Source organism: Haliaeetus leucocephalus, unplaced genomic scaffold (genome assembly GCF_000737465.1).
Source record: "Haliaeetus leucocephalus isolate CR32 unplaced genomic scaffold, Haliaeetus_leucocephalus-4.0 Scaffold229, whole genome shotgun sequence".
In the NCBI taxonomy this organism is placed as follows: domain Eukaryota; kingdom Metazoa; phylum Chordata; class Aves; order Accipitriformes; family Accipitridae; genus Haliaeetus; species Haliaeetus leucocephalus.
The window spans coordinates 8,008,486-8,024,586 of NW_010972665.1; the positions used below are offsets into that span (position 1 = coordinate 8,008,486).

Here is a 16,101-nt window from a genome sequence, read left to right on the forward strand (position 1 = left end):
TAATTGCTGCATCGCAGAACACACCTCTGGCTGCCAAATTGTACCAAAAATCTCGGTAAATACATGGGTAGTAATCTCTGTTGAGCTGTATGCTTCTGTGTCATGGTATAAACAGTATTTGAATAAGTTAGTATAACATTATACTTAAACAAGAAAACCTTTGGTTTCTGAGCTATTTACCGAATTGTACGAGGTCTCAAGAGAGGTAGAAGGATGAGACTGAAGTGGATTGTCACAGTGGTTATCCTGACAGTGAGATATAACTAATTTGTAACCTATAAAGGTATTAGTGCCATCCTTTTGACATGTTGAAGACTGGGTCAGATGCAGAACTGCCTTGGCTTCAGAGTGCTTTTTGGGCATCCACCTGGCCACTGTACCTGCAGGAGCCCCAGGCTGCGCTCTTGCAGTTACGTTGTGGAGATGCTCTGCTCAAGAGGCAGCTCCTGAAAGTTGCTCTGGTTTGCTGAGTATTTCCATCCTAGTCTGCCCAGGTGGAAAACTGGCAGCGTGTAGCAGGGACTAGGCTTCTTCCAGTGACACGTGTTTCTCTGCAGATTTGTTCCAAATTGTTCTGGAGAGTCTTGCCTCTGAACTCTCTGGGTCTACTAGCGTTAAGACCCTAACAAAGGAGGAAGAATAGTAAAAGTCTTGAAGCTGAAATGGTAAAGATATGCACATCTAAGATAACGTACCTGTGCTGGCCTTGGCATGCATATGGTTTAGCTGATGTCCACGATGTCTGCATTCACTATCCAGCCTCAGAGGTCATTCAGACAAGGCTTTCCTCCCTTCTTACTGTTCTGTGCTCCAAATTACGAGGAGCCTTTACATCCTGTTTCTAGAAAGGAACTCATACCCTACATGAAAGTGGACGGGAATGCCAAGCTTTGCTTTGTTATTATTTGGCATGCTAATATTTTAGAAGTTAAATTTAAAAAAGGAAATGAGAATATCCTAATTTTCCTTACAACCAATGTTTAGTTCGTGTTTAATTAATGTAGCTTCATTTTTCTAAAAGTCTCCATATTTTTTTTCTGAAGAAAAACATGCTGAATGAGCAGGTGAGTTTAACAATGCAAGATTCCTGCTTTCTGCAGAGAATGACACAGGTGTATCTATCTTATTACCTGTGTAGCTTTGATGCTTCCACTACCACCATTACTGCGTGTTTTTTGATAATTTCTCCTCACAGAGCTCCGGCTGAGGGGAAGGCTGTGCTGAGCCTACTATGCTGCTATTACAGCAGCATTGTGAGTGGTAATGCTGTTAAGTGCCTGGCTGAAGGTCACACAGGAGGAAAGCAGTGTGGCTCCCGGAGCAGAAGTGCAGAGCAGACATCCTCTGCTTTCTTCTTCATAAAAGCTTTAGTCTTTAGTATTTATTTCCTTTGAAATAAGAATGAATAAGTTCAGAATGACCTGTTCTGCTCTTTTTGTGTGTATGTGACCAGAAAAATTTGGTAGCACTGTCTAGAGGCAGTACGAGCTGTGCTGCTTTTCTTTCACCTGAAATCAGAAGAGAATTATCAGAAACGCGTCACTGAGTTCAGTTGATTTATGATTAGGAATTCAAGAGAAGCAAATGTATTCCTCAAACTTAATAGGGACATCCTGTCAGACACTAATTCTAATCTACAAAATGATCTTAAATGGGACATAATGACTTTCCTGATTATTGCTCTCAGCTGCCATTATTTTGAAAATGGAATCAGGCAAGAGTCTTGTATGTATGACCAGTATTTTCTGGCAGCAAGCACGTCAGATCAGTGTCACCTGTTGGAGTTACCATTATTTCATAATATTCCAATTCTGAGAGTTTTCTTTTTTTGTTGGGTTTGGCAGGTGGTGGCAGAGCATGGGTGACTTTTCATGCAACTCCCTACTTTTAAAAAAAATATTAAGAAGAGATGCAAATTGTCAACTCAAATGTAGCAGGTCTTTTTGTGAATGCTGTTCTTTTCAGTGCATAATTATTTTTCATGTAGCTTCCATTTATTTGCTTGAATTTAAGCACTTCATATACCTTAATGTAAAAGAGTTTGGCATTTTGCAGAGCTGAACTTCTAGGAAGGACTTAATCCTCTTGGTAGTGTTAACCTGGGTGTAAATATTGCCACAGTTCTTGGGAGCTCCCTTGTCTCTAATAATGTTTCTGTTTCTGCTGCTCTTCTTACAGAAGCTGCAGGAAAGCCAGCAAATTAAAATGTCCTGGTGATACTACTTTCTGCCCACAAGTAACCATAAAATAATGTGTTTTGGATTCCTGTGTGTTAGCATATACCCGGTAGTGAGAATTGTGTCAGCCAGAGTGCTGCTTTGTGTGTTGGGCAAGTATTAAAATGGACATAGAACAACATATATTTGCCTCTGCTTGCTGCATGTCACGTGCTTTGGGTAGCTAACTTACTAGGACATAATGTATTAAAAATAGCTTTTAAAATATTGGAATCAGAAATAAATACCATGCTTTCATTCTGGTATAGATATTTGAAAACTACTCGCCACCCTTGTTAGAAATGTTTTCTATTAACAATATTTATTATATTGGGTCATTCTTGTTCTTAAACTAAGGCATACATTTCTTCAAAATAATGCATAGCTTGTTTTGATCAGCATGTCTCCAACCAGTTCAATGATTTTTGTGTTAATCAAGACTTGCTAGGTAACTCAATTATTATTTTTAAATGAAGCTGAGCAAACAAACATTATCCTGATTTTTTTTTTTAGCATCATGGCATCCTTGGGTTTTGGTGTCGTTCAGTTCTTCGCTCTGAAGAAAATCTACGTTTTAACAAGCTTGGAAATTTTATCCAGCAATTTTATATAGAAAATAACTGCATTCAAGTATATTGTTACCAGACTTGGTGTCGTATAAACAAACCCTCCACAACTGACGGGCAGTGAAGTACCAAACATGTTCACAAGAAGTAATGAAATAATTATAATTTTAAAAGATTCTGGAGCAGATCTTCAAAAAATGGAGCTTGAGCTGAGTTCATAACCTAGAATTGTGTTACTGTTTACAGTTAATAAATTGACAGTCCTTTTTTTCGATTGGAAACGTTTCTGTTTTCCACAAATAAACGATGTCACTGATGGGTCAGGTACTGTCAATAGTCAAATGGAATATCTTGCAGTTAATATGCATCCTGTAGTCTGAAACATACTCATCCAAACCCTACTAAATTACAAATGTGTTGGCTGGTGAAACTTAATAAACTTGCATTAATAACTTGCAGACAAAAATGCTTGAATCGCTAGTACTTTTTAATGATGTGGGTTCTTTTAACTCACAAGCAAGAAACTAATTAAGAAGGCTTCAGGTTGAAATTTCACAGTGGAACTGAAGAGTAGAATTTTTTCCTTGTTCTAATAAAATTTTGTGTAAAACATAATGGGGGGAGGGTATGTTAGACATGTCATTTCAGCTTAGATTAATCTTCCTGCTTATTTAGTGTAGCAAAGGTCTTGCCACATTGCTCCTGTGGAAGTCCACCTGCATTTTACGTGGATGATAAGGTAGCTGGGTTTTTTCTTTCGGGTGGTGCTGTTCCTGTTGCAGGTTTGTGCTTCTCCAGTATTAGCTCCTACAGCCTACTTCTTTGCCACCAAACTAAGGCAAGAGCAGAGTAAACTCAGAACGACTTTGGGCTGGAGTCTTCATTGCATGTTTTGAAGCTTTAAGCTGCAATAGGCGCTGTAATGTGACAAAGGCTGCAGCTTCCTGTCTTCTGTAGGAGAAAAACTTGCTAGGTTTAGCCAATTGACCCCAAGACTTTTTGCTGGCTGGTAAGCTGTTGATCCATTAGCAGGAGAGCTTTAGCTGCTAGTTTTATGCTAAATCTACATGGTGAAATATATGCCAAAATGTCATTACAATACATATAGTTGTTTCTTCAGAAAAACATTATTCTATGCAAGACTTGTTACTAAATCTTTCTGTATAATGGGGCAACTTTAAATGTTTGGAGTTTTTCAGTTAGCAATTTCAAATATCTCAAGAAAATGTCTTGCTTGAATTTTAACACCATTCATTTTCTGGGTTCTAAATTATATTTAATATGCTAAGGAAGAGTTATTTTGGAAAATGTTTCTCTATTTGAACTTTGCTAGGCAATTACATTGCATGTCAAATTGTTCTTATCTGTAAAATGCGATGTGTGCTCATCATATAAAATACAGTAGCAGAGGCATGTTTATTTCCTGCCATAAAGCGAGAGGGCATCATTTGTATAGACCATCTGTTAGTAGTTAAGGATATTTTAACTGGCACCTCCAGAGTGGCTTCAATTATTCTTTCCAAACCAGGTATAAAAACAAGTACAAAACAAATACCTCAGTGAATTACTGAGGGGTTTAGAGTGTCTGGCAGAGGCACTCTGTCTCTGTAGATAAGCATTGGCTTGATGTGGCCTTGAGCTGTTTAGGAGAGGAGTCTGTGACTAGTATTATTCCATATAGATATTATTACTAGACGAGCATCTGAGTTCCTATGCGTATTTTAAAATTTGTCCAAAAAAATTAATTAGAAAGTTCTGAAATTTGAAAAATGTCTTTGAATCTGCAGGGCTGGACTGGAAATCTTGCATGACTTTTTCATAACAAGCAAAGGATCCATTGCTTCTGGCTTGGATTTGAGAACAGAGAATTTCATTTCTCTGACTATTTTTGGCTCTGTTTTTGAACTGGAAAATACTCAATGAAACAAAATGAAAAACATATTTGAAAGTTTTTGAAAAAAGTCCAGGGCTGTTGCTTTTGTTAAGTAGCTGGAAGCAAAGGACTGTAATATTAGAGCTTGTAATATGTGTGAGGAGGAAAGTGGGAAAAGAAACACATCCAGCAAAACTGTTACGCTACTTACTAGGGAGTTTGTACCGCTCTTTAGAATGGACTCACTTATTGTTAGAATTGCCATCTTTAACAAATGGCCACTTGAAGGTGAGGTAGGTTCCCACCGAACGCCGTGATAGCATCTATAAATCTTACATCTTTTAGTCCTTTCTTTATTGATTTTTCAGACATCTTTTTTTCCTACCTAAGTCCAGTCCCTGAAGGATGTTTTCAAGAAGAGTTTTGAAGGGCTTTTATAAAGATGGTTATCTTGAGCAGACATAATGTAAAGCAAAGGTCTCATTTTCAGTTGTTTTTTCAAGTATTGAATGTGGCTTTCATCTGTGTCTTAGCTGCATGAGGCTTTGAATATGATATGAAATCACCTTCCATTTATTCAAAAGCTTTCTCGTAGCTGATGAATGCCATACATAATGAAAGACTATATTCATTTATCATCCATAGTAAATCATCTATCACACAGCAGAGGTATATTGTGGAAAAACCTAATCAAAGCTTTTCAGTTTTTCTGGTTGGTTAAATCCAAAATAGCAGAGAAATGATTGCTTAGTTAGTTGGTTAAATATTTTGTTTATTGGCTGATATTTGAAGAGAGTTTCTAATGTTTTTGTGGTTTACAGGTTGAATTTTATTGTTAAGGAGGAGGGATTTTTTTTTTAATTTTTTAAAGGCACAACATGGACTAGGAAAGTCTGTGTTGATCTTTCTATTGAGTTAAATTTGAAAAATAAAGCACTGGGGCAGGGGCAGTATTATTGCATTGTGCCATGCTTGGGGCTGGTCAAAATGCTGCCATAGGTAAGTTGGTGTGGTATGGATATACGAGGTGAACTTGTGTTGAACTACTAGAATGAACAGGCTGTGGCAACTTGTTCCTGGTACAGGTCAGCACTAAAACCTTCCTTCAAAAAGCAAAAGAGAACGTAGAAATTGCAGATCTGAAGTGCAGTCACTTCCAGGGTCGCTTCTGAAAGGTCCTGTCAAACATTTGCTCCTCTCTGCTGAATTTAATCTAGCATTTACAGATCTTAGAGTTAATATTGGCACTCAGGACTCATTTTATGAAGCACAGACTGTAAGTTACCTTATTTCAGCACTAATATAAAGTAACAAAAGCTATACATTAAAAAATCTAAATTCTTAAAATGAAAAATGTTGAGTAAGCCTATTGACATTTTTATCTTTTCAAAAAGATTTTTCCAGATATTGATATTTTATTCAATTTGGAGTAGTGTATTTTTTTAATGATCAAGACTTACATCATGAAAAAATTGTGTTGCCTGACCTAGACAGAGTCATTAAGTACTGTAAGCACTGTTTGGTGGAATTAGAAGTGCATATGAACTTTTGAGTAAAAGTTATCACTTGTCGACCTCATAACATTTGATTTTACTAGAGCACGGCTGTGAAAAATTGAGCTGTTACTAAGCACGATTTTCTAATTGGTATAAGCAAGGATAAGTCTCCTAGGACCATGATTTTTAAAGATTCAGCATAAGGTGAGCATGACCTTGTGCTTGTCAACATTGACTGCATGTTCTTGATTACTTTTTCCAGTCTTGAACCAAGTCCAATTTTATTGTGAAAACCAGAAGTTAAAGTGCTCCTCCATACCCTGCTCTAGTAAAGTTTTCAGGTTTTCTATAATTTTGTTTAATAGCAGTCATAATCTCAAATGGAAGTGTTGCATCTTTGATCCTTTCATCTTCCTTGTTCATTGGAATATGTTAAGAGCTAAACATTTGGCAATACTTCAGAAGGATTCTTAGATTTCTTCTAGTGATGGGTTATTTTTGGCAGGTAAATGCTGGTCAGTCTTGGCCCCCCTGTTTATTTTCGATGACTTGCTTCTGCCCAATTCTGTCTGTGGTCTGTTTGTATTTCTAGCCATGGTTTTTGCAGCAGAGTAATGCACTGCTGTCGGATTTGAATTTTTCTCCAGCTCTGTATTATTGAGCTAAGAATGGAGAGCAAAAGATTTCATTTCCGTTGATGACTGAACAAGCCAGATGATCACCATGATGTCTGTTCTCTAGTCATCCCAATGCGCTTGGATTTCATAGTTCCTGAATACAGTCTTACTTAAAGACTGTTCTCCAGCTGAAAGGGAAACCAAAGGACTTCAAAACTAGAAATTTTGTTGTTAAAATATATGATGGAAAATGAAGTATAGAGGACAGGAGAGGAAGTCATCTCTTGAAATCATGGAATTCATCCTAGTTCAATCACAAATAAAAGGTTGTGGGTTTTTTTTTTTCTTTGAACCTACATAACAAGATTTGACATACATAACAGATGTGGTAGCAACACAAAGATGGATGCTTATGTCAGTTAGGCTCCATTCAGCACTGAAGTTAAGCGCCTGCCTGTTTTATATGGATGTGAATAAATACATTGATTTTGATTGGACAAGCAGCATAAGTAGGTCTGTCTAGATCCCAGTGCCTTCTACATATGTGATTATACACCACTCACTAAGGTTTGAAACACAACTGTATTCTAGCTACCTGTTGCTGACTTGTAATTGTACCCTCTTCAAATTCTGACATGCTTGCTACAATAAAAAACTAAATGCAAAACCTTTTTTTGATCTTGAATCTGATTGTTGAAACTAAATTACAGTCAATTGCTAAGTTGCCACTTCAAATTGTTATGCATAAGACTTGTATCCAGATATATGTATTATGGAAACAAAGGGAAAAATAATTTCTTAAGGATTTTATTATCCTCAGTGGGTAAAGATAAGTCTTAGCTCATGAAAAGCCTAAAGCCTGTGTGTGTATTAGTGTGAAATGTTGACCTGCATAGATATGCCACAAGTAAATTTGATACCAAATTAACTATGAATACACTAAATGTATATCTTCAGATAAAAAACCTAACCTGAGTTTTAAGTGAATACTGTAGTCTAGAACCACTATGTAACAATACTGCATGGGCTATGTGCATTGATTAAGTATATGAAACTTTTTTTTTTTTTTTAAGGGAATACCTTCAAAGAAAAAAAAAAAAAAAAACCTGGTCTGTTGTTGAGGTGAGGGAAATGATTATAAGTTCAGGTGCTGCCATAGGTCTGGACAGCCTGAATAGCTTTACTAACACCTCTTGTTAATTTTTTATTTCTTTTTCTGATCTACCTTTTCTGAAAGACAAAGAAGGAAAACCATCCAGATCAGGAGAGGAATGATAATTCAGTAGTTCCTGCATAACTTTGGATGAGGCGTTTAAGTCAAATCCACATAACTCCTTTTTAAATGCTAAAAGCCTCATTTAGTTCAATGGTTCCTATAGAGGATTTAGAGAATTCAGATTTTACTAAAGTATCCCCATTTAGTTTCTCCAAATGTAAAGGAACCCGAATCACTGGAGTCAACAAATTAGTTCAAAGTTGTGTTACCTAAATCTGGGCAGTGACTCTGGTTTTTGTAGCTGTGACCTTTAATCTCTACTCCATTTGCACCAAGAGCAGCGTAATAGTACTTCCCTATTTTAAAGAGGTGCACTGACAAGTTACATCTTGAAAAAATAGTGAATTATACCAATGATAAGTAATTATACCAATGATAAGTATGATTTTTAAAGTCTGATTCAATTTCTGTATTGATGTTAGTGTGTTTCAGCTAGACTGGCTCTAGGGCAAATGATACAGAAAAAATCTTTTCTTACCCTTCCTTGGCTGCCTTTTCAGTATAATTTCCTTTGTGTTACTTGTTCTACTTATTTTTAACAGATACAACATTTTAAAAGAAAATTGACAGAAAAGTGATTTTTTTGTTCGTTTCTTAAAGTTGATATTGCCCATTCTGTAACAGCTGTACTATTGCTTTACACAACAGTCAGCCTTATTTCTTTAAGAAAAGAAAAAGGCAGATCCATGTCATAATTCAGTTACATAATAGATTGCAAGGTCTTCAAAAAATGAAATATGTTCAAACACTCATATGAAACCTTTATTATACAGTAAGTTGCATCTCTGTTGTGGAGATTATTTTAGGGAAAAAAATCTGAAAGAAAAAGAGGAGGGGTGTGAGTGTCCTGGGTAAGTGTTCTGGCCTTCCCATCTGAAGGGATTCATGTTTGTGTTCAAGAAATACTGTGTCTTTACCTAACTCCTTACTGGGTTCCCAGTTTTGTTCTAATGCCATGCATTCATTTTAATTTAATTTAGTTGATTTTATCTGTTTATATTCACTTTAGTTTAATTTTAGTTAGTAGGCTATATTTTGTGCATAGCATAGACCGTAGGGGTTAGAACTTTATGCAAGGAGCACACGAGTCTGCTGGTCTCAGAGGTGCACATATTGCTGCAGTCATAAATCCACAGGGTTTTAAAGTAAAGACCCACCTATCCAAACATACCTTCTAATGACTGGTCCTGTTTACACTTTTTTGCACAAAAGTTATCATTTTTGCTTCTTGGTGCTAAAAGCCTCTGGCTGTTTGAGGTTACTAAGGGCGGTCAAAAATCCATGTTTGCTTTTTCTGCTTTGCTTACTGATGGTGTCTGTAACTACTGGGTAACTAGATAGTTTGGCTAGTGAAATTGCTTTATATAAAGTGATATAAAGTAGTAGAGGCTACTGGATTTTTGTGGTCGTACATGACTTAGATGATTACATTATGGGTTTTAATAAAATTACCACAACCAAGACCTGAAGGCTGTGTAAGATAGTGAATCCGTATGGAAGCTCTCACCAGTGCATTTTAAAAGTCTGATTACACAATAGCTACAGTTTGTCATCTTTGGACAAGGAAGAAGGATAGAGCCTGCCAGTGAGAAGCATATTTTAAAAACTGATTCTCTGTAACAGGTTGGAGTGCGATGAGGTAGATGTGCTATATCACTCATGGAAACAATTGAGGAAAAACTGCATTTTTTTCATCTAGCTTCCAAGTTTGGTGTTTCATTTCAGGAAGAGATTGAGCTTTATTCAATTATACATGTTGGAGTGTTGTCATAGTTTAACCCCAGCCGACAACTAAGCACCACACAGCAACTCGCTCGCTCCCACCCCCACCCCGCGTGGGATGGATAGGGGAGAGAACTGGAAGAGTAAACGTGAGAAAACTCATGGGATGAGATAAAGACAGTTTAATAAGTAAAGCAAAAGCTGCGCACGCAACAAAGCAAAACAAGGAATTCATTCACCGCTTCCCATCGGCAGGCAGGTGTTCAGTCATCTCCAGGAAAGCCGGGCTCCGTCACGCTTAACAGTTATTTGGGAAGACAAACGCCATCACTCCGAACACACCTCCGCCCCTTCTTCCCGCAGCTTTATACGCTGAGCGTGATGTCATACGGTCTGAAATGTCCCTCTGGTCAGTTGGGGTCAGCTGTCCCGGCTGTGTCCCCTCCCAATTTCTTGTGCCCACCCGGCCTCCTCGCTGGTGGGGTGGGGTGAGGAGCAGAAAAGGCCTTGGCTCTGGGTAAGCGCTGCTCAGCAGTAACTGAAACATCCCTCTGTGTTATCAACACTGCTTCCAGCACAAATCCAAAGCATAGCCTCATACTACCTTCTATGAAGAAAATCAACTATCCCAGCCAAAGCCAGCACAAGTGTTAAATAGATCAAGGGAGGAGTTGATGAGAGGCAGTTTCCCCTGTTGCTGTGGTAGCCTTTTGTACCTGGTTTTGTATTAGGGACTGTCACCCTTCCTCCTGCTCCTCTTCCTGTCTGTGCCCCCTGCCCCACACGCTTACTGCCAGCAGACCGCGTGCACCTATGGTCCAATGCCCACGGTCACTCCCACAGTTAAGGAAAGCCTTTTCCTTTAACAGTTTGTTCATAAACTGTTGCATGATCTTTTTATGAAAAGATTTTGGAAAAGTCATGTCAACTTGAAAAAGTCTTTCCATTGTGAAACTACAGAAACAGATTTGCAAAGAGAAAAATGCCATCTCTGCCAGCACTGCTCAGTATATACCTGGTCTCCCAAGTCCTGCAGTTTCTGAAGAAGTCTCCAATAACCATTAGCTGATTTGCTGTTCAAATATTACTTCTGGTTTGTATTTCACTACAAACTCTGTTGGGTGTAAACAATTACCTGATAACAGCAGTAACTCTGTCCAAGGTTCAACACATGACTGTTTCACTCAGTTATGCATGGTTAGAGCCATGTTGGAAACTTTTTTTTCATTGTCTTCCCCCCCCCCCCCCCAACTTATTTCAAGATGAAATGGAATATCTCTGATTTTTTTTTTTTTTTCAAGAACAATACAAGAGCAGTGCTTCCTAGAATAGATAATCAAATTATCAGGACATTTCTGCAATATAGAAAACCTGGGTTCATCTTCAATGCTTCATTTTCACACCAAAACTGGAATGTGAATCTTTTACTTCTCAGGTTAGTGCCTGACCAGCAAACTATTGATTTTTATGAAGGGTTCATTTTCTGTCTGGCTTTGAGCATGGTATCCGTGGAGAAATATTCTAAGTTGTGATTCAGTGGTCTAATCTGTTGAATCTAGGAAGCCTGTTTTTTGCTTATTGTGGCATGCTGCATGTGTTAAATGACAAGACATCCTGTCTGACCTTCACTGTTAAGATTACTTTTTTCTTCCCTTGTGAATAAAATCTTCACCTAATAACAATCACGATAATAAATATAAATTTCTATTTATTCCAGTTAAGGTCATTCTAGTTACAGGTACTGAACTCTATATTTAGCTTACCTGCAGAGCAGAGGAATTATTTTTCATTGTTTATGGCATATTTCAGGCTACGTTGTGGGACAACCCACAATGTATATAGAATGTCATGGCTTGCTACTGTATATTTATTGCATAACCAGCTCTCCAACCCAGGATAAAGCATATTGCATTCTCTGTGTGAAAATAAGTACTTGATCAAAATTTATAGACCATTGGAATATTTCTTTATCACGATCTCTGATTCCTCTCGTAGAGAAAAAATAAGAGATGCGGTATAGACTCCTACTGGCATCTGATCGTCAATACAATGTCTGTAATGGTCTCATGAGAAAATAATTTGTAACTGATCCAGTGAAATTATAAGATGGATCATTCTAATAGCATTTTTGAGATTGTTATCTTGTAGCTCCTACAAGTGGAAAGAAATGTGTTGGTCTGGATACACTGCAAAAATTAACTTTCATTTTTCATAGGTGCTATTAATGCATCTTTCAAATTGGATTACAAGGCTAGAATCAGATTATAGGTTTATAGAAGTTTATCTTTGGGGCACTGCACTATTAAGACATTTCTGTTAAATGTCACAAATCACTTTCGGCCTAGGGTATGCTTATTTTCCTGATGTATAGTATTACAGCTTTGTCTTCTGGCATAGTCGATCACTGAGGTTCCAAATGCCTTTTTCAAAATTTCCATTTCAGAGGATCTCGTATATCTTATGGTTGCCAAATTCTGGACTTTGTGCAGAGAAACTATTTTATGCATACTTCTTCACATGGTCAAAGGCAAATGTGATCATCACATTTAGGGAAGAAAAAGAATTATTCCCATTTCAAATGGATGGTCAGTATCATAGGGGAGGAGGAAAGAAATGAGGGTTCACAGCATTACTGTCTTTCATAGCCTCTGTAGTTTGCTGGTGCCACTCTCTCTCCTGCCTTCTGTACATTACCATCCCTTGAGAAGTAGAATACTTTGGTTTAATAGGGGTATGGAGCACTATACAGAAGTATTTGGGGAAAATGTAAACTGATGGTAATGGCTTCTTGGTCATAAGCTTTATACGTCCTTCCCTAACTCTTCTAAGTAGGTTCTTTGTAATATCTTCCTTTTCTCCTGCTGGCTTTAGATATATTTGATTCTTCAGCTTCACTTAACATGGAATTTGCCGCCCCCCTGCCACCATTCACTTTACTTTTTGCTAGTGTGTCCCATCTGAAATCTAGGGAGTTGGAGCGCTGTGTTATTCCTACGCATGATGCAGTCAACTATTTGAAATCTCCCTTGGCTCCATAAGGTTTGAATACACAAGAAACAATTCTGAGAAATGTCCACAGAAAATATCTGTGATCCCTTTGACTAGAATATACCTGTATTAATACTATTTGATATTAAAAATGGGGACAAAAGGATTGAATAAATGCTCATACTCTGCTTGCTTTTTAATACTTAAGCACAAATATGCTCGAGTAGAAAGAAAAAAAACTTCTTACCAGGAATGAGAAATGTGTTTCTGCATGTATGTTTTCACATAAAGGATATTATATGTGACTCCATAAAGTGCAATGCACAGTGCAGTTTGGTGACCTTAAAAAACAACCTACAGAAAGTACATTACCAGTGAAAGATATAAAAACACAGGATAAAATAATCTTAGTTAAATTTAACAGATACCGTTTAGGGATGTTTGCAAGCATTTTAGCAGCAGCAGATTAGCTTTACCTGTGACTCTTTTCATAACATTTAATCAGAAGGATTTAAATTATTCCATTCATACATTTTTAGTTGACATTTTTGGTCTAGAGCCTAGACAGATACAGTTATTTTGGTGAAAATGTGAATGCAAACCAGTGAATTCCATTTTCGTATTTACTTTCCAAGGAGGCTGTAATTAATACTATTTATTAGAGCCTTTCACCATGGTCTGCACTTAAGCATGTACCTGAGCCTGCTCATACAGTGCAGCGCTTCAGCACGGGAGTGATTTCTGGTGCGAGAATGGAGCTTAGACTGTCCTTTCTGTCCTTTGCTGTGGGGGTCCCACATGCAGATCAGAGCTTTCGCTTCACTATGAGAAATATCTTACCCTAGTTTGACTTTTTTTTTTTTTTTTTTAAAGGCATATCTAATAAACATTTGCTTGTCATATAATCAAATGATGATTTCTGAAACAGTTGGCTGCATCAAAGCATTTCTCAAGATTTCCCTGATTACTCACAGTTTTTTTAATACATCCATAAATATGAATGTGATCATTTACACTGCATATGGCAATATTGAACGACCTCAATTGGACTTCCCTGAACTATTGTATGTGACACAATAGCGTTGTTTTAAAAGAGGGGGGGGGGCATACCTTAGATGTGTGATGCCAGTTAGCAGCAGGCGTGCATGTTGGGTATCGTTGGCACAATTATCTTATCTGCCCATTTAGGACGGGTGGCAGATGCTTTAGCAAAGATTATAGGATGCCACAACATGATCAGCTTTTATCATTTTGTAACATTATAACTGTCAAATGTATATTCTACAAGACTTCAGTTTCACAAGACTTAATTACAAAAGGTTTAAACTTTGGTGTGATATTAGCAGAGCAGTTATTGCTATAACTTGGTGTCTTATGGATTTCAAAAATCATTTGTTAATGAAACTAGGAGATGTAGTTTTATCTTTGCTTGTTTTTTTAAATTATATTAACTTTTTCAGCAATGTATGGCCATAAAAGTTGTTATCTTGGTGTAAGATTATGTTATTACATTTAAAAATTATATTTATTCTTTGATGTATCAGCCACCTCTGTACTAAATTTTAAAAGTCATAAAAACAAAATTCTCCTGTGACATGTTGACCAAAATGTACAGGTAAGTGAAAATGTTACTTTAGACTCATCCAGGTCAGTCAGCCAGCTGATTACTGCATGCTCCAGCTTCACAGTGATGGAGACAAGCAGCAGTATATGTGTGATATAGTCAGTATAATAATAATAGCTTGATATGATAACCAATACATTTTTAAGAGAAGAAATCTGTCCTCATCATTATCTCCAGATTGCACAGCATAGCTGTGGCAGCGTGCAATTCAGTCAGGTGTGAGGGATGCTGAGTTTTAAAAGGGAGAAGTTGTAAATCTAAGTGACTCTGTGATATATTCTGTTCCAACCCATTGCTCATACAAAGTCAAGAAAAGAAAGACATGAAAACACATGTAACTTAGAGTCTTGTACTGGGGTGGTACTTTACCAGTTACGGGAGTCTCCCATCAGATTGTTTTTGAGGCCACCAACGTTATCAGCATCTGCTGTATTTGCAACTGATAATATGGAACCCTTACGAACAACATTAAATGGAAAGTGAAAATATCCACAGTACCTTTTGCCATTTTTGCGAGACACAAAAAATATTTTCTGATGTTTGATTTGGACCATGACACAGTTGGTAGGAGTGGAATAGATACCCCCAAATCTACCCTAGCAGCTAACAGTAGCAAAATTTCTCTCCTTCAATTCTGGCATGAACAATTCATTACCTAGACCACAATTCATTACCTGGACCATCTGACAGGGTAACAAATGGTGCAGACTGTTTCTCAGCTGTGAAGTGAAGACAGTCTAAGGTTTCTGTTCCGTTATGTGAGGAATGGAGCGGTAAGAAAAGGAAGGCAGCAGAGCTTTTGGCTCAGATGTGCCCTGATGACCATCAGAGAAGGGAAGGGCTGTTCCCACTGGCATGAGGGTCCTTGTAGCATTGCTCTGCCTGCCTCTGGCTGATGGGTCTTCACACATGCTGATGAGCACTCGCTACAGCTCTTCCAGGAGTTATCATTCTCTGACTCTTTATCCTCACATGTAGCATCAAAGTTTTCAGTTGTGGAATTAGGCTATGTGATGAACACTTCTATGACTTGCAGACCATCAGTTCTGCATAGAGTTTTAAGTCTGTAATAGGGTAATAGTAAGTGAGGCAGGTACAAATGTATGTCAAAAAGTTAATAGAAAATGCTAATGCAAAGACAAGAATATCCCCAACCCCTGTAGGCTGTTCTTAAGCTTTGAAATTAGGTCTATCAAATCTTCCCAAGACTGTGAAGAAGAGTTTCAGTTTGATGTGAGGCAACTTCTGACATTTCATAATCAGAGGCAAAAATTGCATGCAGCCATGTCTGAATGTATGGAGACTTCTTCAGTTTTTCTGACTAGTGGACAATTTTAATTGAACATTCTGCATTTAAAAAAAATTAGAACATTTTTCCTTGACTGATAACTTGTGACCACTACCACAGGATATGAATTCAGTTTTTCCCAGTCAGTCATTTTATAGATAGACAAGTACCGGTAAGAAACTGATTTGCAAAGTAGCACTCAGTATCCTTCATGGAAAAAGGCCAAAAGGGAGTGTTGATATAATATCTTTTTTTAAATCATCTTCTTACTGTAGATTTTTACTACTTTTGGGGGTCTGATGGCAATTCTTATAATTTACTCACAAATGTACTTTCTAATCCCTGAATCAAGGCTGGTGACACGTACTTCTCACTGAAGCATTAATTTATTAACCCAAAAGCATTTTAAAAGGCAACTTTTAGAGGAAGCCTGAC

General features: G+C 37.5%; 1 protein-coding gene across 1 annotated transcript in view; it reads left to right on the forward strand.

Annotated features, from left to right (window-relative positions):
- The window catches only part of NRG3 (neuregulin 3), a 423,248-nt gene that overhangs the window by 289,372 nt on the left and 117,775 nt on the right, over positions 1-16,101 (forward strand). The window lies entirely within an intron of this gene.